General features: G+C 42.1%; 1 protein-coding gene across 1 annotated transcript in view; it reads left to right on the top strand.

Annotated features, from left to right (window-relative positions):
* The window catches only part of WSCD2 (WSC domain containing 2), a 1,121,035-nt gene that overhangs the window by 919,391 nt on the left and 177,817 nt on the right, over positions 1 to 23,827 (top strand). The gene's annotated exons all lie outside the window — the stretch shown is intronic.

The raw sequence follows: 23,827 nt of genomic DNA, 5'->3' as shown, positions 1-23,827 counted from the left end.
CGTTTCAACCAGCAACAGTCTATCTGTTTCTCAGTAGTGCAGATAAGATGGAGTTTGTGGTGGCATCCACATACACTGTTAGCATTAAAATGTGGTGCTCCCAGCTATGCTGTGTGTCATGTCCCCGCACTGTAACCACATAGACTTTGCTATTGTTGCAATGTAGTGCTATGGATCACAATTCCTCAACAACTTAATGATATTGATCTGGAAGTGTGGGGGCTTTTGTTTGGAGTCTAAAGGGACTTAAAACCAATTGCTAATTGGTGGTTCTCCTGCCCCACAAACCATGCAGTTCTTCTGCCTCACTTAGAAGTGGAGGAACTGCCGATGTACCGCTCATGAAGACACCCACCAATAGTAGTCAAAGTAGTGCATTAGCAAGCCCACAGGGCTACCGCCGTTCCTGCACTGGGAGGTCTGTCCTATTCAGCAATCTTCCCCCTGCATATTAACCTTGTTTGGGTCCATCATATAAGGCGCCACAGACTCAGGCATGGAAAACAAACAAAGACGCCTAAATACAGAAAGAAAACTCCCAGCATGTCAGAACAATTGTTCCTTTTTCAGAAACAATGCCCCACTTTGACATTTATATTTGCTGAAAATGCAGAAGGCGCATCAGCTCCACAGATGGTTGAATTTTCGGCAAATAAATCCACGCTAGATAGGTGGGGATCTCTCAGCATGTTTGATTTGAGCCCTGCACCCTCGTACCCTACGTTGTGACCTAGTGATTGTCAAAATTACATTACTATAGAGAAAAGAGGAACTGTGCTTGGATCTATTTTTATACCTGTGAAGTGATTAACCTTAAATGTCTGTAAACATTCAACACAAAATGTATATTTAATAAAAACAAGTGACTCTCCCAGTGGGAAGAGGGTTGCTGCGATGATGAGACTGAGTTGAATATTTAAGTTTATATTAAGTAATCCGCAGTTTTGATGCTGTACTTTATCTTTCAGGGCCCTGCTACTCAAAGATTTCCAAATAGTGGTCAAGGTTCAGATTTCTTAAGATTTTACATTAGGGTTACATTACTTTTGTGGCATAGCCCAGCCGCAAGATTCTTTTTGCTATTTACGAAGCAAAGCAAAGGCACTTTTCACACAGTGCACCCACGCTAGGAGTCAGTAGAAATGTGCCATATCACAATTGATATGGCGCGTTTCTGCTGTCTCCCGTTCATGCAACACAGCTCAGCAACTTTGCTTGCTGCCCTGCGTTGCATGAAATGTAAGCAACTCTGCCCCTTTAAGTTTCCTAGTGCTTGTCAGGTCCTGCTTTAGGGGGTACAACTGGTGCGGCTGCAGAGGTCACTGATCTGGAACAGGGCACTGACCTCAAGGGGGCGCTGTGTTTAGCAGTAACATAAGATTTAAAAGCACACGCCGCAGAGTTCCTTTTGGTTCTAGCTTTCAGGCAGCAATAAACATGTCAAGATAACACTTGTGATTAATGTTCCTACTATAGAGAGAGATCCGAGTTTTGCTTAAGGGCAGTTTTGACTTGCCAAAAAGAAGCGCGGAGGGTTAATGTGCCTGCTGCAAAGAACATATCTGTATTTTATATGGATGGCTTTGTGGGGATTAGTAAAGCCACTTTAAAACAAATGACATTTATGTGAGAGAGGTGCTATGGAGAAATGAGCGGCACATTTGCTGGGTGGCAGGGAAGCAATGCAAGGAGGAGATCATGGGGGTCGCAGGGGCAAAAAAGATTGTCGCACCAGACACCCCCTCATTTGATGGAGTTCCATCTTAACTAGGGTATACCTGGAGGAATAGTTGCTGAAAGTATTGGTATCTCTAAACATTATTGAATAAGAATGTGTCTTCACCGGGAAACTCAGTGTATTGCTCGACCAATAGGGTTTTCTTTGACACATTTATTAAATACCAATTTAAAATGTTGCCTTGTTCATTTGAAAGTGTTTTTGCGTTCCGTTTCACAGAGCTTCCAATATTCAAGCTAGTAGCATTTGGCTTAAATTTGAAGAATATTAATTAATCCAGAAGCAGTCACACTTTTTCTTCAGGCATGCCACAACCATAAATATGTGCTGTAACGTCTCCCTGACACCCCCTTTTGGATGTACCATGTTCAATAGAACAAAAAAGAAACTCCTCCACCCTAGACAAGAAAGAATATGGCCCTAAGTCTGTATTTTTTGGAACCATGCAAACACATAATTGATTTTTAGCAGGAAGTGTATATATTAATACCAGATCGTAAGAATAAAGGAGATTATTGATGGATGATGGGTGGTAATTTTCTACATTGGTATTTGCAGCTGATATATTAGTTACTAAAACATGATTTATTTGCAAGGAATGCCACCTCATTTTAGGTTTAATATCACAGCTGATTAAAAGGGAAACACATTTACTTGGCTTTTGGACTCACACTCTCACTGAAGAATGATTTGTTACTAACCATTTTTCTAAATGTTCCATGATGTCACTTTTGAAGTGCGAATAAATGAGAAGGGAACAGTTGTGATTACATGTATACGTTGAACAAGGAACACATGGTGTCTGTGTTCAGAAAATAAATAATTAAATAATGGGCTCAAAGTAGAAATTAACATATTTGGAAGGATTTCCATAGAAGAATAAAAGCTGCCGGAAGATGTAGATAAACAGAGGTAGCCTATCCTGTATGTCCGTTTAACTGCCTATCCTATTAAATATATGTAGGAAATTGGGTTTCTGGGTGAGGGTGGTGAACCCCTAATCAAGAACCAACCACAATTCTTGTCAGGGAGAAACATAAGGAAAGCCTGTGCTTAACTCTTTGAAAGCTTGGCTCAAAAACAGTCAGGCTGCAAATAGAGGCAATCTGTAAAGTATTTATGGGGCACTTCAAACATTAAAGAAGTGAAATCACAACACAAGAAAAATCCCATACCAGATTAGAAATACAGAGCAATATTTAATACATTATATGAAACCCACACAACAAAAATCCAATCAGTAGAAATGGAGGCATACAATTTTAAAGGTTTAGGTCAAATGAGTGCTTAAAAGCACGAACAGCCAACTGTCGTTATCTGGTCACATCGATCGATACAAAGTCACAAATGTAGGCCAACTGTGGTGGAGCACGGGCTGAATATCAGGACCAAGTTAATCTCACTGAAAATTCATACTTATGCCTGCTTGGCTTTGCAATGCTTCACATGGTCCGGCATTGATTCCGATGAAGCTGAAATCATAGAATGGCTCAATGCCCATGATAATCACCTAAAGTTCACATGTACCTCACATTAAATAACTTTGGAGTTCCTAGACGTCTCTATCTTTGCAGAAGACAGGACACTAAAAACGAAAACTTACTACAAACCCACAGCAAAGAACAGATTACTCCCATTCAATAGGTTCCATTCATGACCACTAAGAGAGAATCTTCCATACAGCCAATTTCTCAGATTGTCCTCACTTGCATTACAACGTATTGCTCTGCCTCGAACTACATTAAAACAGCCATCAATAGATGTTGAAATATCCTAACATCAAATAATTTGGACGGGCCAAAACCACGGTTTGGCCATAAAAGGAACAAGAATTTATGGGATCACCTTGTCCATACCCACACATGTACAATTACAAACCAGGCCCCTACCTTGCTATCTACCTGGGGTTTACAACAGGTTGCAGGCCACTACCCATGCTGATCCAGCACAGTATGCCATCTAACGAAGGCGACAAAAGATCTACAACTGAATGTCCAGCGACATAGGACTCTGAGAAGATATATAACCTGTTACTCAACACACATGATCTATATGATTATATGTCCATGCCACCACAAATACATTGGTATGACATGCAGAAAAAGAAAAATACACAAAGATGAACACTGGAGTAATATTAGATGCCAAAGGATTGCAACGAAAATGAGCAACCACTACCTATCTGCCAACCACACAGAAAATGATCTTCAATGGACTGTCCTGGAGACAATGGATGACAAAAAGGAGGCAGAATGAGTGCTTTTTAAAAAAGAACAACAATGGGTGTACCGCCTAAGAACCTTCGATGAAGAAGCTAACGACAACATCCCATGCCTTTCAGTTATCAATTAAATACAATATGTCTGAAGAACCACTCTTCTTTACTGTAACTTTTGTACTTTAGCAAAACTTAGTGTATACCTCTAAATATATCTTGACAATAAGAACGCAAATTGACTCTCTGTGCCTATGACTTCTACCACCTTTCAGATAACTTTCAACTGAATGCCATGTGATTGTTTTATGGTAATCTTACTCTATCACTTCCATCCTTTCTTTACTTTGACAGACCTCTAATATACCTCTACGCATACCAGACAGTAGATTATCCAACAGCTCTATTTATGATTCTCAATATCAGCCTCTTTTCAAAGGTGGTACTTTTACACGCAATAATGATATAAGGACTACCCTTTGCAACCTGTGTGGTCATTTTACGCACTTCGCCACAAGCGGGTCATAAGAGGAATATTTTTTTAACCTTTTCCCTGAATTTCTTTTTCCATAATATACAACAAATTGAATCCTTGATGATATCATTATCTATATTATTTTTTAACATTATTCTTCCACATACAACTTTCTCAGTTTTATTACATCAAAATTCTCAGTTTAGAAATTAGCCCTCTCTCATTAGGTTGAGCATTCGAGACCTCTTGTATATACTTTAGTAGATATTTATTATATACTTATATGTGCATGTACTTTGTTGGCTCTGGAGATCAGCCCTAGGACTTGTCTGTGTCTGCTTAGGAACTTTTTTCTGTTCAACTGCCTCTGTTTAACAATCTTGATAGAAAACGACCAGCAAAGGGCAGTAAAATACCAGAATCAGTTAAGCATTCTCTAGATTCCAGTCCATAGAAATTGTCTTCCACGAGCACCCGTAGACAATAATATTTTTTCAAATCTTTTATTTTCAGTGCTAAGACCACCTAAGGCCCTGAGAGCTTTGGACTATACCATTTCCCGCTGAAAGGCAATATTTCTCTCCATGCATTCCCATACCTGGCGTGTCAAACAGTTGGGTACCTACTTTCCCTCCATGTTAAAGAACAGTAGATGTTTCAGCACCCAGGCTAATGTGCTGCATAGCTAAATACACATAAGGTCCAAAGGTGAGACCGATTGCATTGCAAATGCTTGTTTTTCTAACCTCCTTTTTCAACCTTTTTTCACTTTTCATCCATTTGAATCTTTATGATTATCGCACCATTGGCGTCATTCAGCACATTAGTACCTTTTTTAATATTTAATGCCTGTTGCCTCATAGATGAGTGCCCTAGAAACTATCAGCATTTAAAACATTTAGCCCCTTTTCTATTCAGTTAAGGCAGCCTACGTTTCCTGCAGCAGAACTCGATCCTTTCTTGATTATTCTGTCTCTGAGTGCTATATAGCACCCACTCTCCCGTTCTGGCTACCCGTTGGAAGTGGGGTCCTTATCCCTCACTGCTGCCACCAAATGCTGGAGGTGGGAGTCCCTGACCCCTCGTTTCAACGTTAGCCTAAGTAAGGACACCGTCTGAGATAGCCCTGCTCACGCCCTTAGTAGCTTGGCATGAGCAGCCAGGCTTATCTCCAAGGCACGAGTGTACAATATGTGCAACTACAATCACAGAAACCCAATGATGTTACCACAAATGAACTCCACACGAGTTTTGATAAAATGAGTATAATCTTTATATAAGAAGTTATACGGTATGATCACACAATACAAAACCAACATAAAAGGATGGGTAGTGTTCCTTTAAGAGGGTTGGTAGGTTCTAATCCCAACCCCGGCTTCTAAACAACAGTTAAGCTCACTTCTAACCGTTTCCAAAAGGTTAGGCAAGTCGTATTGTTAGAATCACATGCTTTGCAAAATAAAACAAATTCTGCAATGCGTAACATTATTCTCCTGTACCGTGCAATAGAGAAACAATGCCATACGTAGCGCCACAATCATGTACTTTGCAATAGAAGGAATAATGCAATGCATATCACTACCAGCATGCCCTGTGCAAGGAAGAAACAAAGCGATACGTCACGCTACAATCATGTGCTGTGCACGGAAGAAATAATGCACTGTGCCACATTATAATCAGATACTGTGCGATGTATAAAGAATGCAATGCGCCACATTACAATCATGTACTCTGCAAGGGAAAAATAAGCAGTGCGTAACGCACTCAGCATGTAGTTCGCAAGGCAAAAATAAGGTCAGGCATCATACGACAGTTTGATAGTTCGTTAGCAGCAATAATCCAAAGTGTAATACAACAGTTTAGATGCTCCTTTAACAGTGCCCCCAATATGGATCAATGATGACACAAAAGTATTGCTTCTCACTCCGGCCCCAGTACTGCCTCTCTTTGGGCCAGCACAGGCCTAGATGCTCGGCAGCTGACAGAAGCGAGAGGCCGAGAGAGCGTCCCTCCGGGCCCGCAGCCCACCTCAGGGGGTAATCCAAGGTACCTGGGGGGGCGCAACCCCACTTTCCTCTCCTCCTTCAGTGACTTGGGCCTTGATCTAGAACTCCGTCAATGGGCATGGCGAGCTCAGGCCGGTGCCTCAGCTCCTTCAGGGCTGCTGGTCTGGGCTGCTGCTGTTTAACTCAGAGGGCTCAATGACCTGGCCCTCCTTCCGGCGGTCTCAGTGAACATCGAGATCCACCTTCAGCACTGTGGAGACTTATTTCGAATTTGGTGCACACACTACTCAGACACTCCTCACCAGGGCCTCTAGTTGCATCTCGACACGCGCTCTGCGCGTCCGAGACTCACCTCTTCTCTGGTGCTCACAATGACCCGGCACTCATCACCAACGCCTCTGCTTGCACCTCGACACGCACTCTGGGCGTCCGAGTCTCACCTCTTCTCCCGGTGCACACAATGACCAGGCGCTCCTCACCAACACCCTGGCTGCACCACGACACGCACCCTGCGTGTCCGAGACTCCCTTCTTCACTCAGTGCACACCATGACCAGGCTCTCTTCACCAACGCCTTGACAGCACCATGATACGCACACTGCACATCCGAGTCTCACCTCTTCTCCCGGTACACACGATGACCAGGCGCTCTTCACCAATGCCCTGGCTGCAACACGACACGCACTCTGCGCGTCCAAGTCTCACCTCTCTACTATTGCACATGATGACCAGGCGCTCCTCACCAACGCCCTGGCCTGCACCACGACATGCACCCTGCGCATCCAAATCTCACCTCAATCCCCGTGCACACAATGACCAGGCGCTCCTCACCAACACCTTGGCCTGCACCATGACACGCACCCTGCACGTCCAAGACTCAGCTTACTCCTGCATGCCCACGATCACAAGGCACAACTTCTGAGGGTCTCAAGCTGCAAAAGCACTCGCACACCACATTGCTTGGGACTTCTCCAGAAACTTTTATGTTCCTGTGTTTCCAAACAGGGAACCAGCTCACTTTGCAAAATGTGCGCAGGCCCTACACTGCAGGCCTGAGTTCCCTTCTTCGCGTGCCCTTGCATTATTAGCCCTGGCACACACAGTGCACATCACTAGGGACTTTACTAGTAAGGCAAACATACCAATCAGGGCCAACCAATTACTATTACACTTTACATAGAGAACACTTGTACTTTGACACTGATCAGCCGTGGCAAAGTACTCAAAGCATCTAAATTGGCAACTCTATGTCAGGAAAGGGTCTAGGAGGAAAGCAAAAAGTTAAGGGAACTTTAGCCAAAAAGGCCAAGTCCTACACTACCCATCTGGGGATGGTAGAGGCTGGGACACTGATGTCAATGGCCAATTTCAAAGTAAGTGCCATGTCCACCAGCTTCAAGATAAGTACCTCATTTTTCCTTGATAAATGCCATGCCTACGATCGTTAATGTAAGCACATTGTTTTTACTTGATTATCCAGCTCTCTTGTTTTCTTGGTAATGAATTTTTGCCTATCCCCTTTTTTTACAATTCCGATGTGAATGGACCCATAGGTCCTCCCCAACGCCATGAGGCAATATCCTCTCTTTTAATAAGGTACTTTTTAGTACTCTTGGGTATGTTTTCTTCTCACATATGTTTTTTAATGCACTATTTTTTATCTTAAAAAGCACGGTTCCACAGTGTGATTATATTAGCTACAATTCCATGTATCATTACTATCTTTTTTAAGACACAATTATTAAGATGACAACATTTGCCTCATATCGTCCTTTTTCTTTGTTAATACACAAGGATTAAGAAGTAATATCTGCACTTTGTTGTAGGTACATTCTAGCATCATGTCACTGGGTTGTTTTAAGATGAGCACACCACTAAGGATTTTCTTTATTTTGGGATTTGTTATTTTGTGCGCAAATGCATTCCCTCCTGTGACGTTTTGTGCTCTCCTTGTTCTGTTTGTTTTTTATCTTTTCCAGGCCCATTTCGGGCATCCGTTTTTTCCATGTCCACCTATGAGCAATAAGCTGGGCAAAGATATCATGTAAGAGAAAGCAACTTACATAAGTTCCTTCAAAATCTGAGGACTACCAGTAATAGCCCATAGATACAGCGCCGGCTCCGCCTCTAAGGTGGAGGAGGAGCGTTGCCACACTGCTCTCAGATCAATGCAACAAGGAAAAATAAAATGATAATAACACATTGTTATTTCTCTGCATGCAGCCAGGTTGGGGCGGGAAGGGGCTGGGCTGGTCTGGTTCACAGGAAGTGAGCTGGCCAGACGGTCATACGCACTTAGCATTTCGCCACCCGGCTGTGTTGTTTTTTTCAACACTCCCTCCACCCCACAACGCCACCCCATTCCTTAGCAGCTGCCACTGCATAGATCGTATCACTTTTGTGCTCTGAAAAGAAAGCTGTTTTATGTGCAGAGGTGTACGTTCCAAAGTAATATTTCCTACAAGCAGGATAGGAAAATAACCAATGACGTAGATGTATTTCAAGTCAGGATGAAATGTCCAGGTGCAGAAGAAAACTTTAAGAAACCCAGCTGTGAGTGGTGACAGGCTGCACTGTGAGTGGTGACTGGCTGCACTGTGAGAGTGTGTAGCACAGACAGCGAATCTGATCTTTACTTTCTGATTGAATTCATCTTCTTGGTGGACAGGGTTGCAAAGTCATCAAACAGACTATAACTACCATATAAGTCATCAAACAGACTATACCTACCACATTCTGCAGCATGGTTTACTAATTCTCAGCCTGCTTCATTAGTGAATACCTCTTCAGAGGAGCTTACAGGTGTTTAGGCTGAGGCAGAACACATTCTGTTTCGACTACGCTTTGTTCTTCACACAAAAATCACAGTCGAGTACAAAACGTAATTACATTCTCAGAGTCCCTTCCATCTTTCAGTCCTCACTCAAGATAAGTAGGTCATGTCCAGCGATGCACCTGAAATATCCTGTTTTATGGAGGGAGGTGATATCTGCACTTTATTAAAGGTACATTCTAGAATCATGTCATTGGGTTGTTTTAAGATGAGCACACCACTCAGGATTTTCTTTATTTTGGGATTTGTTCTTTTGTGTGTCAATGCATTCCCTCCTGTGACATTATGTGCTCTCCTTGTTCTATTTTTTGTTTTATTTTTGTCTGGCCTGTTTTGGGCTTACATTTTTGACATGTCCACCTTTGAGCAATACTCTGGACAAAGATATATGTAAGAGAAAACCACTTACATAGGTTCTTTTAAAATCTGAGGGCTACTATTTCATCTGGTCCTGACGAAAGCCACAGACCCACCAGGGCTATTCACGGCTGAAAAATGTCGACCAGACCTCACACCTCAGATGTATTGGATAAGTAATTCTTCCCAACAACATAGCTTTTTGCTTTTTATGTTAATCCTTTCCCATATTATTTTGTTGTCAAAATTTAAATTAGTTTTCCTCTGGGATTGGGGACAATTTTAAATTCAACTGACCTTCAGGAAGGAGGACGTTCTTTTACTTGGAGAACAGGACACTCAAGTGAAGAGACCCAATCATTATGCTACCCACAAAATCAACCCTAGAAGGGCAAAACATGCCAATTTGAAGTTAAGCGTGTGGATGAGGGTTTAAATTAACCGTTGGCGGAGAACCCCGCTGCGCCCGCAGAGTATGCACGGAGAACGTGGAGTAGGCAAATCTCCGCACACTCCGTAGCGGAGCAGCGTTGACTAGCCCCCGCCTCCACCCCCCCTATTGAGAATTAATGAAAACAACCTTAACGATTAAAGAAAATAGACTTACCTTCAATGTGTGCGGTTGCAAGTCCCAAGACCTCTGCAACCCTCCCTATATGGGAACCCAGAATCGGATGACTTCCCTCTACCAGTAACTTATTGCTTAAGCGTGCTCCGCCAGGTGAACTGATATTAGATGGGATTGGGGTGTTCTATACATAGAGGAAGACACAGCTCGAGGGTTGAATGTCAAATGGTTCTCTTTGACAGTCAGAGAACAGGGACATTTGCTCGAGAGTTTGCACAGGAACATTCTTATGCCCAACTATCTTCTTAGTGAGTCTGGTGAGAGTGGGTCCAGGCCTTGATTATCCTAGACACCTCCTCTCAAGGTTGTGCTGACCATTTCCAGACTTGAACTCTCCAAGTTCTAGCTATAAATGCAATCATTAATTGAAAGCTTCTGCAAATGAAATAGAAAACAAAACAACTCCTGGGAAATATGTTAGGGCCAATAATTGTTCATATATACAGCGCTGACTCCGCCGCTAAGGTGGAGGAGGAGCGTCGCCTTACTGCTCTCAGATCAGTGTAACAAGGACAAATAAAATGATAATAACACATTGTTATATCATTTTATTTTTCGGCATGGAGCCAGGTTGGGGCGAGGCTGCTCTAGTTAAAGGCAGAGGAGTGGTATGGGCCCTGCTAAGTACGCATGACGGTTTGGCAGCCAACTTGGGCCGGCAGACCGTCATGCGCACTTAGCATTTCTCCACCCGGCTTTGTTGTTTTTTTCAACAAACCCCCCCCCCCCTCACCCTGCTACACCTGTTCCTTAGCAGCCACCACTGCCTAGATAGTCCCACTTTTGTGCACTGAAAAAAAGCCATTTAATGTGCCCTTGGTGTATGTTCCAAAATAATATTTCCTGCAAGCACGATAAGAAAGTCTCCAATGCCACAGATGTATTTATAAGTCAAGATGAAAGGTTCAGGTGCAGAAGAAAACTGTAAGAAACCCAGCTGAGAGTGGTGACAGGCTGTACTGTGAGTGCATGTAGCACAGAGAGGGAATCTGATCTTAACTTTCTGATTGGAATCATCTTCTGGGTGAACAGGGTTGCAAAGTCATCAAACAGACTATACCTACCATATTCTGCAACCTGGTTTATTAATTCTCAGCCTCTTCAGAGGAGCTTACCAGTGTCTACGCCAATGCTGAATACATTCTGTTCTTCCAACGCTTTGTTCTTCGTACAAAAAAGCACAGTCGAGAACAAAACGTAATTACCTGCTCAGAGTCCCTTCCATCTTTCAGTCCTCACTGAAGATAAGTAGGTCATGTCCAGCGATGCACCTGAAATATCCTGTTTTGTGGAGGGAGGTGATTCAAGTCAGAAAGACAAAAATAGAATATAAGCAGATCAAAGGAGATATTTTAACATTCTGGAAATATTGTTCTTTAACTTTACAGTACACAGACACACAAAATGTAATTCTGCCTCAGTGAAGCTCATTTTATCTGTTCCAACTGAAAGGCAGCCCAGAGTAAAGTGACACACCATCCCTCTTACATGTGACACCACCTACTCATGCAGGTTACACACGGTGAAACTGAAATTTTTGTGTGAGGTTCCATACATGGCATATTTATACCCACAGTTGGCTACAGTGGTAAGGCAGTGGTAAGGTTACCCTGACACTTGTGTGCTATTGACACAATTTCCGCTGCTAACAGTGTTCTAAAATGTATAGATTTCCATGAAAACTGGGGGACATGACTTTTGTGACTATTGGTGCATGTAAAAGCTCAGTATAGGGTTGTCCAGCCATTTTTGATTTGTGGGGGAAACAGTTTGGGAAACAATAAAATTCAATAGTTTTAATAGACGTTTTGCTTTGCAGTAGGGTGACAGCTGTAAGAATTCCAGAGGGTAGCTTGGCGAGTAAGGGGGGTAGGGGTGAGCTTCATATTTCCCAAAAGTCAATGCTGGTTAAAATGCAGTATATGAGAAGCAGGGCAAGAGGGGGGCTTAAAGACCAGTAGGACGCGAGAGGATTGTGGATTGTGAGGGGTACTTAAAACTCAATATTTTGTCAAATAACCAATTTTTATTACCTTTAAAAATGAGATGAGAGAGAGAGTGTGTGTGTTTTCATGCATGTGTCGCAAAACATCCCAAGTGAAATCCAACAAACACCTCACCATACCCAACTCAAAGCACGTGTACCCAACTATTTACTACAGAATACATTTATTAGAGGGGTGTAACACCCCAAATACCCCACCTGAGGCTTGTCTCCTGTTGCATTATTAGCCTCATGAACAGGAAGGGTGCTGTAAAATGTAGCATTGGGCGCTAGAGGCCTCTTCCACAGACGGAGCACTGGGAATAGTTTAATCCTCTTGAGTACTCAACTCCCAGTATAAACACTTCCCTCTGACCCTCGAATACCAAAAAAAGGTCATGATTCGGTGAAATCCCTGGGAGTCCACACATTTCAACTTCAGGCAAAATGATTGGTTAACCCAAGTGTTGAATCTATTTTTGATTCTATGTTTATTTGTGGAACCTGGCTGCAAATTGGGTTGCCACCTTTGCAAGAGAAATGCACACTGGTTCACGATTTAAGTTTCTACAAAGTTCTGGGCATGAGACACAACAGAGCTTTAAATAAAATCATATGTTTTTATTTTTAGAATGGGCCTTATATCTTTGTTTATGTTAATTATCAGTTAGGGGCCATGAAGGTAGATATAGAACACACTTTAAATTACTGTTTTAAGTATGTACAGATGGGGGTGGGGTACCGACTATGGGTGACTTACCTAATATTTGTACCGGCTGGGATATTGAAATAGTGGTCAGTCCAGTAAAACACCGGCCAGGTGACAACCTTCGCTACAAAGCAACCGACTGTGGTACAGTAGTGAGGAGGGATACCGTGCTAATAAGGTGGAATGGGGAATATGGGAACTAAAACATACAATGCAGAGGGGTATCTAGATAGAAGGGAGTGAGGTGAATGGCAGGGAAACCAACAGACAACTGGCCTAGTAACCAGGCACAAACAACCTCCATTGTAATGGTGTATTAAGGCGTAGGTATTTCTCTGAAGAGATGCACTCTTCAGGAAATTATTGGGAATTGCTCATTAGGCGTTAGGATTTTACCCAATCTATACATAGTGGTCAAAATCAGTTAAACTAAATTAACGTTGGGGCTCAGCGTAGAAGACCATTGGCCAGTGGTGCACAGTGGTGCTGAATACCTAAGTGTTCACAGAGTGAATTGTTAAATCCCTAAACACCATTTTAAAGGCCCAATATTGTGATACCGTAGGATTAACATAGTTTACCTTGCAATGCATGACGAACAGTGAAAAGCTATGCAAGTTTAAAGACAAGTGTGCAATGTATACTTTAAAGTATTTGAGATTAGAAAAGTTCGAAACTTACCTTCACTTCAGTAATAGTACTTACTATGCACTATCATTATGAGTAAAGTCTGAAACATGTCTCCTAATAGGATGTACCATGTTACTCCGCATACTTTTACTCCGCATACCGTTACAACGCGACTTTTACAACGCATACCATTACAACGCATAGCGCTTTGGGGTGCTGGATAGTGGTAAGTATAATTTACTATTCTAACTCCAGTCCCCGTGGACCCTAGGGAAGGTGTTGGATAGTAAATTATACTTATTCCCTATCCTAGAGCGCCCCCCAGCGCAATGCGTTGTAATGGTATGCGGAGTAAAAGTCGCGTTGTAATGGTAGTGCGGAGTAAAAGATGCGTTGTAACGGGTGTATACCCTCCTAATATATTGACATGGCTGTTCTGTGAACTCATTCAATTAGAAAACAGTTTACTTCATACTTTGTCATTTTTGAGTGAAAATTACGTCTTTTATTTTGACAATGAAGACATGGGCATGGGGGTTATCACCGATTAACCTTAGTATACGCAGATAGGTTTACTAATGTAAATATATGGAATACGTATGCTTATAGCTTCTCCTTCATTGTTCCTTTCGATGTACACTGGAAATTGAAATAACCTGAACTGTCGACACTGTAATGATGTTTGTGATCCATTTTGTACTGTGCCGCTGACTTGTCATCCCAATATTGCTTCATCAGTATACCGTTTCCATTACCTCTGTGTGCCCTTTTTGTCTGTAGCTGGCTGCATTGTCATGTTTTTCAATCTCCTGGCTGTTCGTTTGATATAAGCACATCTTTTTTCTGTTTGCTGATGCCAGGCAGAGTCATAAGAGGTTATCAGATATGGACAATAGGCCTTTCCCTATTAGCAAATTATAGGGCCTGAATTAGAGTTTGGAGTATGAGTTACTCTGTAGCAAACATGGCGCATATCACGTCTGCCCTATTGCAAGCCCATTATATTCTATGGCACTTGTAATAAGGCAGAATGGGATATTCGCCACGTTTGTGATGGAGGATTTCATCCAGTGCGGGTTTAAACCCTGTGAGGGCCCCTAGGTATTCGAATTTTCGGTCCCGCCCTTGCAAATTATCTCCTAATACCCAGTACACCAGATTTTGTTACAAACTGACAGCTGCCGGAAAATGAGCTTTTAAGAGTCAAACTTTTAGGTGAATGTGATGTTTCTGGTTTATGTACTTTAAGTTGTTAATGGGTACAGGGAGAGGTGTGGCGCCGCGGCCAGGGCGACTGACTCCGGAATCTGGGGATCAGGGTTCGATCCCCGGCTCCGGCGGCAGGTTAGCCCAGCACCATGTGACTCTGGGCAATAGCTCGCTTAATCTTCCCGACGGCCCCCAGCGCCTAGAGACCCTTACGGGTGATTGTGCGCTTTACAAATGTGGATTATTATTATTATTATTATTATATTACACTACATTCATACAGTATTTTCTCAACGGAGTCTTTAATGTAAAGGTTTTGTTTCTTTGAGTTGATTCATTTTTTCTTTTCGTTTGGAAACAATAGTTAAGAATGCTTAATTGGAATTTTCTTTGAAGATCAAATCAATATTATTTTGATTGGTTGTCGAGGGGCCCCTAAAAGGAGTGGGGCCTGTAGGCGGATGCCTACTTTGCCTATATGGAAATCCGGCACTGATTTCACCTGCCAAGCTTCAAATCAGGCCCATTGTGACAAATTCAACAGGCAATGTGGGCCTCGTGCACAAAGACCTTTTCCAGTCGGAAAACCGTGTGACTTGCAAAATCACAGGGAGGTGCAACCACAAAAGACTTTATAGAATGTTTTACATTTTTATACGATCACGAAGTATTTAAGAATCATAAAAGGGCTTTTGAGATCTTTTTTTCCAATTACGTAAAAGAGGGTATGAAAGAGATGTCTACTTCCTATTTGCAATGATAAGTATTGTTGGGAAGTATTATTGGTATTTGTTCATGGTCTGTGTAAGAAATTGGTGTGTCAGTTGAGGGGACTGAGTACCCACCTCAGATAATAATCACAATCCTTCTCAAGGTGAACCGCTAGAGTCATAAAATTAACCTGCGCTTAACTCCCTGGTACGTATGGCACAGGGCAGACAAGCTTAACTTAGAGACAATTTGTAAAGTATTTATGCTGCACCCATACAGTAATGAAGTCAAGAAACAAAACAAGGAACATCCCAAACCTATTTAGAAAAAGAGAACACATTTTAATAAACAAAATGATATTAAAATCACAAAAATCCAATAAGCAGAACCATGGTTTTTATTCTTGTAAGTTTATGGTTCACAAAAGCACCACAAACATCAAGCACCAACCAAAGATATCTGGGTACGCTTGAGTGGGAAAGGGTAATGTTTGAGGGTAACTGCCATGAAGAATGGGTCAGATAGACGGACCTATAATCTCTGGAATGTAAGTCAAAAATCTTGAGTGTGGCAAGACAGCTGGATGTGGCAAAAGATGGCTGCATATCATCAGTTACCTGCTGGACAAGGTGTTAGTGAAGCACCTGACTTTTGGCAGAGAAACTCTAGGTTGGCAACTTTCTCTTTCACCCAGAGAAGATCCCTCACTGGCCTGATACTTCTCGCACCTTTGCCCAGTGAAGATGTTTAACTTTGGACTTAGCTAGAGTCAGATGCGGCATTCAGGGAGAATGTATACAACATTTAAGCGTGGAGAGAGGGGTAAGACAGGGCTATGTCTTAGTGACATTCCTTTTTCCATTATATATAAAAAATCTAGGGGCGGTGCTGCACTCAAATTCTAAAGATCGTCCACAGGTGGGGCACCGCCCTTTTCCGGCCCCTCTTCCACGCTTATGTTGTCATTCTCATGGCCTGCACACCCCTTGGCTATAGTCTCTAGTCAAAAATGTTTTTGGCTTAATGCAAGGCCTGGACCTGTTAGTTAATCAAACAAAAACATTCATAATGAAGTGTGGCAGAAGAACAGCCACTTGCAGAGATATAAAAATCAAAGATATTAACATAGATTTTACAAAAACTTCTTCATACCTAGGCATCCTGTCTGACCGAGAAGGTACATGGAATCAGGCTATTTCTGCCAGGGCCCTACAGTTTGAAAAAAGCATGCAAGGCCCTACGGAACTTCGCTAGGTGGCTGGGCATGAATACCCTTCAGAGATGATAACAATGTATAAAACCAAATACATTATCGTGGCACTATACTGTCAGGGATCTGGGGGCACACCAAATGCACAGCCTTACAAACAGTAGAAAATGAGTTTCTGAGGTATTTCCTTTCTGTCCCCAAGGGCTCGCCAACGTATGTCTGCCATGCTGAGTGGGGGGTTTCGTTCCTTACGGACCAAATAATGATGCAACCCATATTATGTGGCACAAAGCCTGGACATCAGAACATACAGCCCTAACTAGTTTAATTATCAGGGACTGTTTTAAATCGAGTCTGTTAACACTTATGTCGTACTTGATGTATATCTAGGATTTTGTAGCGACTTGGGCCACCAGGATTACTTTGAGAATCTAGAATCCATTAAAGCTATTGGTAGAACAGCATTGAAGAATTAATGCATCACACATCTAGGGAATTTAAGATTAACTGTTGAAATATCAAACCCTTCCATTTTAAATAATCAACTCATTTTAACTACTTATAAACTGCACCCATACCTGACAGTTATATCTAACTCTAGACATAGATTTGTCCTGAGTCGCTTTAGAATGGACACTTTCCATCGTTTAACTAGCTTCCCTGAAATGAACAACTGGTCATCAAATTTAGGAAGTTGTCCTTGTGATAGCACAATGGCACAGAGCACAATGCAGGTCATACTTTTATGTAAATGTTAGTGTAAGTCGAGAAACAATTACATTTTACCTTTTTATTAAAACATAACAGTTCACACAATGCCACCTTGCTAATCTCTTTTTACAATCATTGCCTTCTGTCGAGATTTGCCGTGGATTGTCAAGCTTCTTATCGGCTGCGTTCTATGCCAGAAAGAAAATCCCACTGCCCTTTGATTAGCTCTGTGTAACATTATATAACTGAACAATTAAGCATATTAATTTGTTTTTATAATTACATTTTACATAAATTATAAAATGTATATTAACTAAATTGATAAGTAGTCTGGTAGGATTGCACAGCAGACCCTTAATCTAAGGTTTTTGTCTTTCCTCGCCTTTCTACTCCATAGTTTTTTAATTAAGAATGTAATCCCTTTGTGTGAATGTTACAGACAGGGTTTGCCAGTTTGTTATAATGAATTGTTTTTCTTTTTAAATGTATTGTCAAAGATTTTGTTAAATATTTATTGGATTTTTAGATTTAGATCGAATAAAGTTGTTACTGACTGACTTAGTCACTTTTGTAGCGCTTAGATTCTTCCAGCTGGGCAAGGCTGCAGGTGTAGCCGGAGAGGGCTCCACGATTCTCGATACCTTCTCCCCAAGGTCCTGCAGAATCAGATTTGCTGCTGTTGGGAATAACATAACAGCAATATAAGAAATTGATTTATTGTTTGAGAGGGGTAAGAGACCTATTCAGTCAGGAACAACAGTCCCTGGCAGCGTAAACTGCAAAATTCACAAAATTAATCTGCGCTTAACCTTCTGGTAGCTTGGCACAAAAGCAGTCAGGTTTAACTTAGAGGCAATGTGTAAAACATTTTTGCAGTTTTCAAACAATAGTAGAATGAACACAACACACTAAACTTCCTAAACCAATGTGGAATACTCAAGTATATTAAAAAAATATATAATGACAGAACCCGGAGATATTCAATTTGAAATCCCGGTCATCTGGTCATGCTAGATTGGGGGAAAATCAGAAGTTGAGAACTGCTGTAATGAAGTGCGGGTCAGACACAGGGACCAGGTTAGTCCCGCTTAGTTCAGCGTGAAGAGTTTTGTTCACTTTGGAGGAGGCTGAGCATTGCGCACTCTCATAGATGTTGTAAGAGGACCAGGCGAGCTGTCACTGACAGTGGTTGCTCTAGCGTGAAGAGCTGGTTCCGCTTTGTTGATGGTCATTGCTGTAGCTTCATATTGGGGGTCATCATGGGCTGTCATTGCGGTAGAGTGAAGTGCAAGTCTTGTGTTGCTGGTCGCCATGGACAGTCGTTGTTGGCAGAAAAAGCTGGTTTCACCAGAACTTCCCTTTGACTATCGTCACAGGCAACAGAGGTTTGGTAGTCGCAACTAGCCCAAACATCAGGATTTTCATCTTTTCTTGCAGGTGTAGACTTTAATGACAGCCAGGACCCAGGACATGGGGGAACCTCTTGAGAGTTAGTACTCACTCCAGCAGATACCAGCAGACGAGCTCATGCGGGTCCCGGTGATTGTCCAGGCAGGTTATGTTGCAGCAGGTCAGCAGGTCAGCTGGGCAGTTGCAGGAAGGCCTCTGATGCATATTGTGTCCCTGTAGCTCACACTGGAGGTCAGCCAACTAACCCTTGGAGTCACTCTGGTTAGCTTAGGATAAAGACAAGCAGGTGCAACTTCCTTTTCAGACAGAAAAGAAGTCCTTTAGGCAGCATGGAGTCCTTTGACAGCAGGGCAGTACTTCATCTGAATCTTCCACAGGTCCAGGAATGTTCTGATGAGTGAATCTGGAGGTCCAATATTTAAACCTGGTACCGGACTTAATGTGGGGGCTCCCTGTCCTACCCACACATCTGGTTCTGGAAAGTTCTTACCCATCCCCTGTTGAGGCTACAGACTGCCTGTGGGGCCGAAAGTCAAAGCAGGCATGGTGTCAGTTTCTTTGTTTGTGCAGTAGGCAGAGTCCTTTGAAGTGTTAGTGGGCCTGGGACAGCCCCTCTGACACTTCCTGCCATGATTTGCCTATCCTGTCCACACCTATGCCCCCTTTGTGTTACTGTCTGGAAGCACTACACAAACCCTAACATCAGAGCCATTGACAGTCATGTGGCCCAGGACACTGGCAGAAGGCATAGAGAGTTGGGACAAGAAAATCTCAACTATTTAAAAATGTCATTGTCAGAACTGCTACGTGAAATAAGATTGCTCAGTTAAAGAGGATTTAAAATTACAAGTCATTTGACTATAAAAAGCAAATCCCCATCTCCTCCCCATCCAAAGTTAGCAATGATTAAATGTAATACGGTAACCAAATGTTAGTAAAAAGGAGAGAGAGGTCTTACAACAGTTAAAAACAACTTTAGGAATTTTTCACTGTCAGGACATGTAAAACTTGAGTACACATGTCGTGTTTTTAAGTACAATGCACACAGCAATATGCGCCATTAGAGGCTCCCTGAGGGCTGATTTGTGAATATTAAAAAGGAAGGATTAGGCCTTGCAAAAGGTGTATCATTGCAGGTCAAAATAGCAGTTTAAAACAGCACTAAAGGCTTCAGTGGCAGGCATGAGGCACGTTTTCAAAGTGCTACTTTAGTGGGGGGCATAATGAATGCTGCAGGCCCACTAGTCGCATTAGATTTTCTGGAGACCCTAGGGAAAATATAGTACAGGGGCTTTCAATTAAATTAAATGTGCCAATAAGGTTTAGAACAATTTTATCATGTTTGAAGACGAGAGCACAAGCACTTTAACATTGGCTAGCAGTTGTAAAGTGCACAGAGTCCTAAGGCCAATTCAAACACATTCAGTAAACAGAAGGGGTGAAGGCAAAACATTTTGGGGAATACCACACCAAATAATCTAACAAGGAGCAACCTGAATCTTTATTCCAGCTGAAACACACCTTTGTTAAATGAGCTTGGCACATTGTCCCAGGCCCCTGTACACTTTGACACCAGCCAAGGATTCAGGACCTTTGGGACAACACTTGTGGGTCAAGACTCACTGCACCAAGCAAGTCATCGTTATCACTGCATCCTGCTTCTACACCCTGAAGATGCTGAGGAAGATTTTCAAATGGCTCCCAAGCAAATTAGAAACACTGTCACTCATACCCTAGTCACCAGACAGTTGAAAAATGGGAAAACCCTCAAAGCCAAGATCGCCAAGCTACCCACTACAAACCATCCAGAACTTGGCAGTAAGATTAATCATCAACATCCTCCACAGAACTTACATCACACCACACCTCAGGGAACTACACTGGCTCACATCCCACACATAAAGAGAACCATGTTGAAAAGACGAGCACTCTCTTACCTGTCACCTAAAGCGTGGAACAACCTACAACTCCACATTAGAGCTTCCTCCTGTCATGTTGAATTCTGCAAGAAACTGCAGTTTAGCTTTTCAATGAACCATATACCCAAGGCAGGGCTAGGCACACACACCTGCCTAGTGCCATGGTACCCTCATGGGTGATAGTGCGCTTTACAAATACACATAACATATCATAAAAAAACATATCATAACATAACATCAGGGTCCACTGCAGGCAGGAAAAGTCCTCTTCAAGCTTGTTTTGTCCCTTTGGTCCAAAGTCTGCCTTATGGTTCTTGGTGCCAACATCTTTGTCCTGGGTACAAGAGGGAGACCAGTTCCAGTATTCAGTGCTATATTCAGGTCACAGACAACTGGTCCCATTACTCTTCTGTTCTTCCACAGGCCCAGAATCTATCTCAGGAAGCTACTGTGGATGCCATAGTTATGCTCAGTGCCAACCTGTGGGTTGGGGAAATTCCTGGCCTCCCTAACCAATGGGGTAAAAGATCCCATGGGCGACTCTACACCAGCACTTCTTGTGTGTTTTACAGCAAACAATCTCATAGTGCCCCCCTCTGACAAAACCAGCATGGCAGAACCGTTCTTCTTCTGTGCTGAGCTCCTCTGCCAACCTTAGAGGTGTTACAAAGGGAGATGAGCAAACCCCTCTTCTTTGGCCACTCTAAACAGGTTCTGGGGGCAGGCCCTTCCTCTCTGGATCTGCTGCCTGCCTGGCTAGGGGGACGAAGGTAGGTGGGAGACCCAGGTGTCAGTTCCATCTGCCTTTGAAACGATAAGCCCCTTTGAAGTTAACTAAGTTCCGGGGTGTGGCCCAGATGGTCAACCAGCCTCCCACACACAAAGTCTTTGTCTCACCTCTGGGAGCAAGTTTGCACCTCATTAAGGGGGCTATTCAGCTTCTAGGTGACGGCTGGAAGCTCATGCAAATAGACTTTTAGAAGCTTTAAGCAGCTATAAGGCAACTTTTTTAAAAGTACCTGGTCCAAAATATTTCCAAATCTGACTTTTCCAATAAAATGGGGTTGCAACAAATATTCTAAAAAGTCCAAGAACTAACTCTGTAGCTGTTTCCTATGCAGAGATAGCCATATTGAATGTAATATTGTGTCCCCATTCTTTACTATGACAATCTAACCTTACTCCTGCAAATAGAGCCTTTTGAGCATTTTCACTGTAAGGATATTTAACATTAATATTTTACATGTCCTACTCTTAAATGTCTTGCACCCTGCCATAATGGGCAGCAAGGCCTACTTAGGAATTACTTATTATTATTATTTAAAAGGATTGTTGATGCCTGTCAAAAATGGTTTACTTTGACAGGCTGAATTTGCAGGTGTTGAAAACCAGATGTCAGAAATTGCTCTAAACGACTGAACCTGCTATAATCCAGGAGATGCAGCATATTTTAGTTTTTACTGAAATAAAGTGAACTGCACTTTTCCCTTCTCGAGCTGCATACTCATTTAAACAGGCATGTAGAGAGAAAAGCACACTGAAAGATGATTCAGATTTTAATTTAGGTCATCTCCCTAGTGATCTTTTTTAAATCAATAAGTGACCTTTCCCAATCCCTGGGGGACAACTTGTTGTTGGCAGCATTATCTGACGTTGCTTTAAACATGTTTGTAGTTGTCAATACTTAGATTCTGATATTCACAAACAGAAATACTAAGCTGGTGCTACATATAATGACACATTGGAGCCTACCTATTGATGAAAAAAGAGAGTCAATATTTAGAAGAGCAAATGGTAAGTGAGAAAATAAAATAGAAAGATATAAAGAATATGTTTACCTCTTTGCTCAATATTGTAAGCATACCATGATTCCTGTCAAAGGCTTTCATTAGTTAATCCAAATGCATACCAAATGCTCTAGTTTTAATTTTCCTTAATTAATTAATTGGAGCAACATACACAAGAAAAAAGATCTGTAACGAAAAATTCCCAAGGGTGTCTACACAGCGGCATGACGACTTGGAGCTCAGTGTCAATGTTATGATAGCAATTATATCAAACTTTCTACATGCATTTGAGAGACAATGTACATTTTTCACAGCTTGGTGGGCAAAAAATCTGGATTTTTTTAATATCACAGGGTCTAATATTATACAATCTCCTTTTATTGCCCTCTCACAGCAGCAACAATTAAAATATTTTAGAACTTTTAAACATTCTAGTAGGTATAACGTATACAGCAATGCACAGCCACCTTCCTTCTTCCAATGCTGCAAACAAGATAAATCCAACACTAAACTAAACTTCAAGGACGAAAGCTCCCCAAACGCTAAATCCTATTTCTCGAAGACTTCTCAATCTGGAAGAAATTAAAATAACATATGGTTTCTACATCAGGGTGAGTTTTTGAGGTGGGATCATCTTAGCCTCCATGTAATTAATAAAATCCATATTTTCTGCCCACCAGGCTGTGAAAAATCTGCATTTAATGTTGGGACACTAAGGTTAACATTATGCAAGTTTAAGGTGTTAGTGACACATTATCAATTGCATTCACAGTAGGTCAAAGGTAACAACATTTGAACATATTCTCATTGGACCAATCTGCAGCTCTAAGAATGTATTGCAAACCACCGTTCAAGACAAAAGCTTTCAATGCTGATACAGCCCTAACCTTCAAAGCATATGGCGCTAAGCCCCTCCAATCCTGCTAAAAGGTGTCTACTCCCCAAGCCTGAGGATCTGGTCTCCAGCTGAAGAACGTCTCCTGCTGCGTGTTCAGTCTGTACGCAAAGAGGTCCACACCGAAGGGACCCCATCTCTCTTGAATGGTCAGGAACACCTCCCTGTTCAACCTCCAGTTGCTTGAAATTCTGAGAAAACCAATCCGCCATACCATTGCTTAACCCTCCACAACAGAAATTCCCTTTCACGAAAAGTACGCTAAAAAATCATTAGATAAATCTGTCAGACCTTTCAAATGTAGTCCACCCACTTTGTTAATGCACCTCATGGCTGACACGTTGTCCATGCAGAGCATCACTCAACAGTTGATCATTCCCTGGGCAAAGCAGCGTAATCCA

Source organism: Lissotriton helveticus, chromosome 11 (genome assembly GCF_964261635.1).
Source record: "Lissotriton helveticus chromosome 11, aLisHel1.1, whole genome shotgun sequence".
NCBI lineage: Eukaryota > Metazoa > Chordata > Amphibia > Caudata > Salamandridae > Lissotriton > Lissotriton helveticus.
The sequence above is the reverse complement of the archived record's forward strand: the minus strand, read 5'-3'. Positions and strand labels throughout refer to the sequence as shown.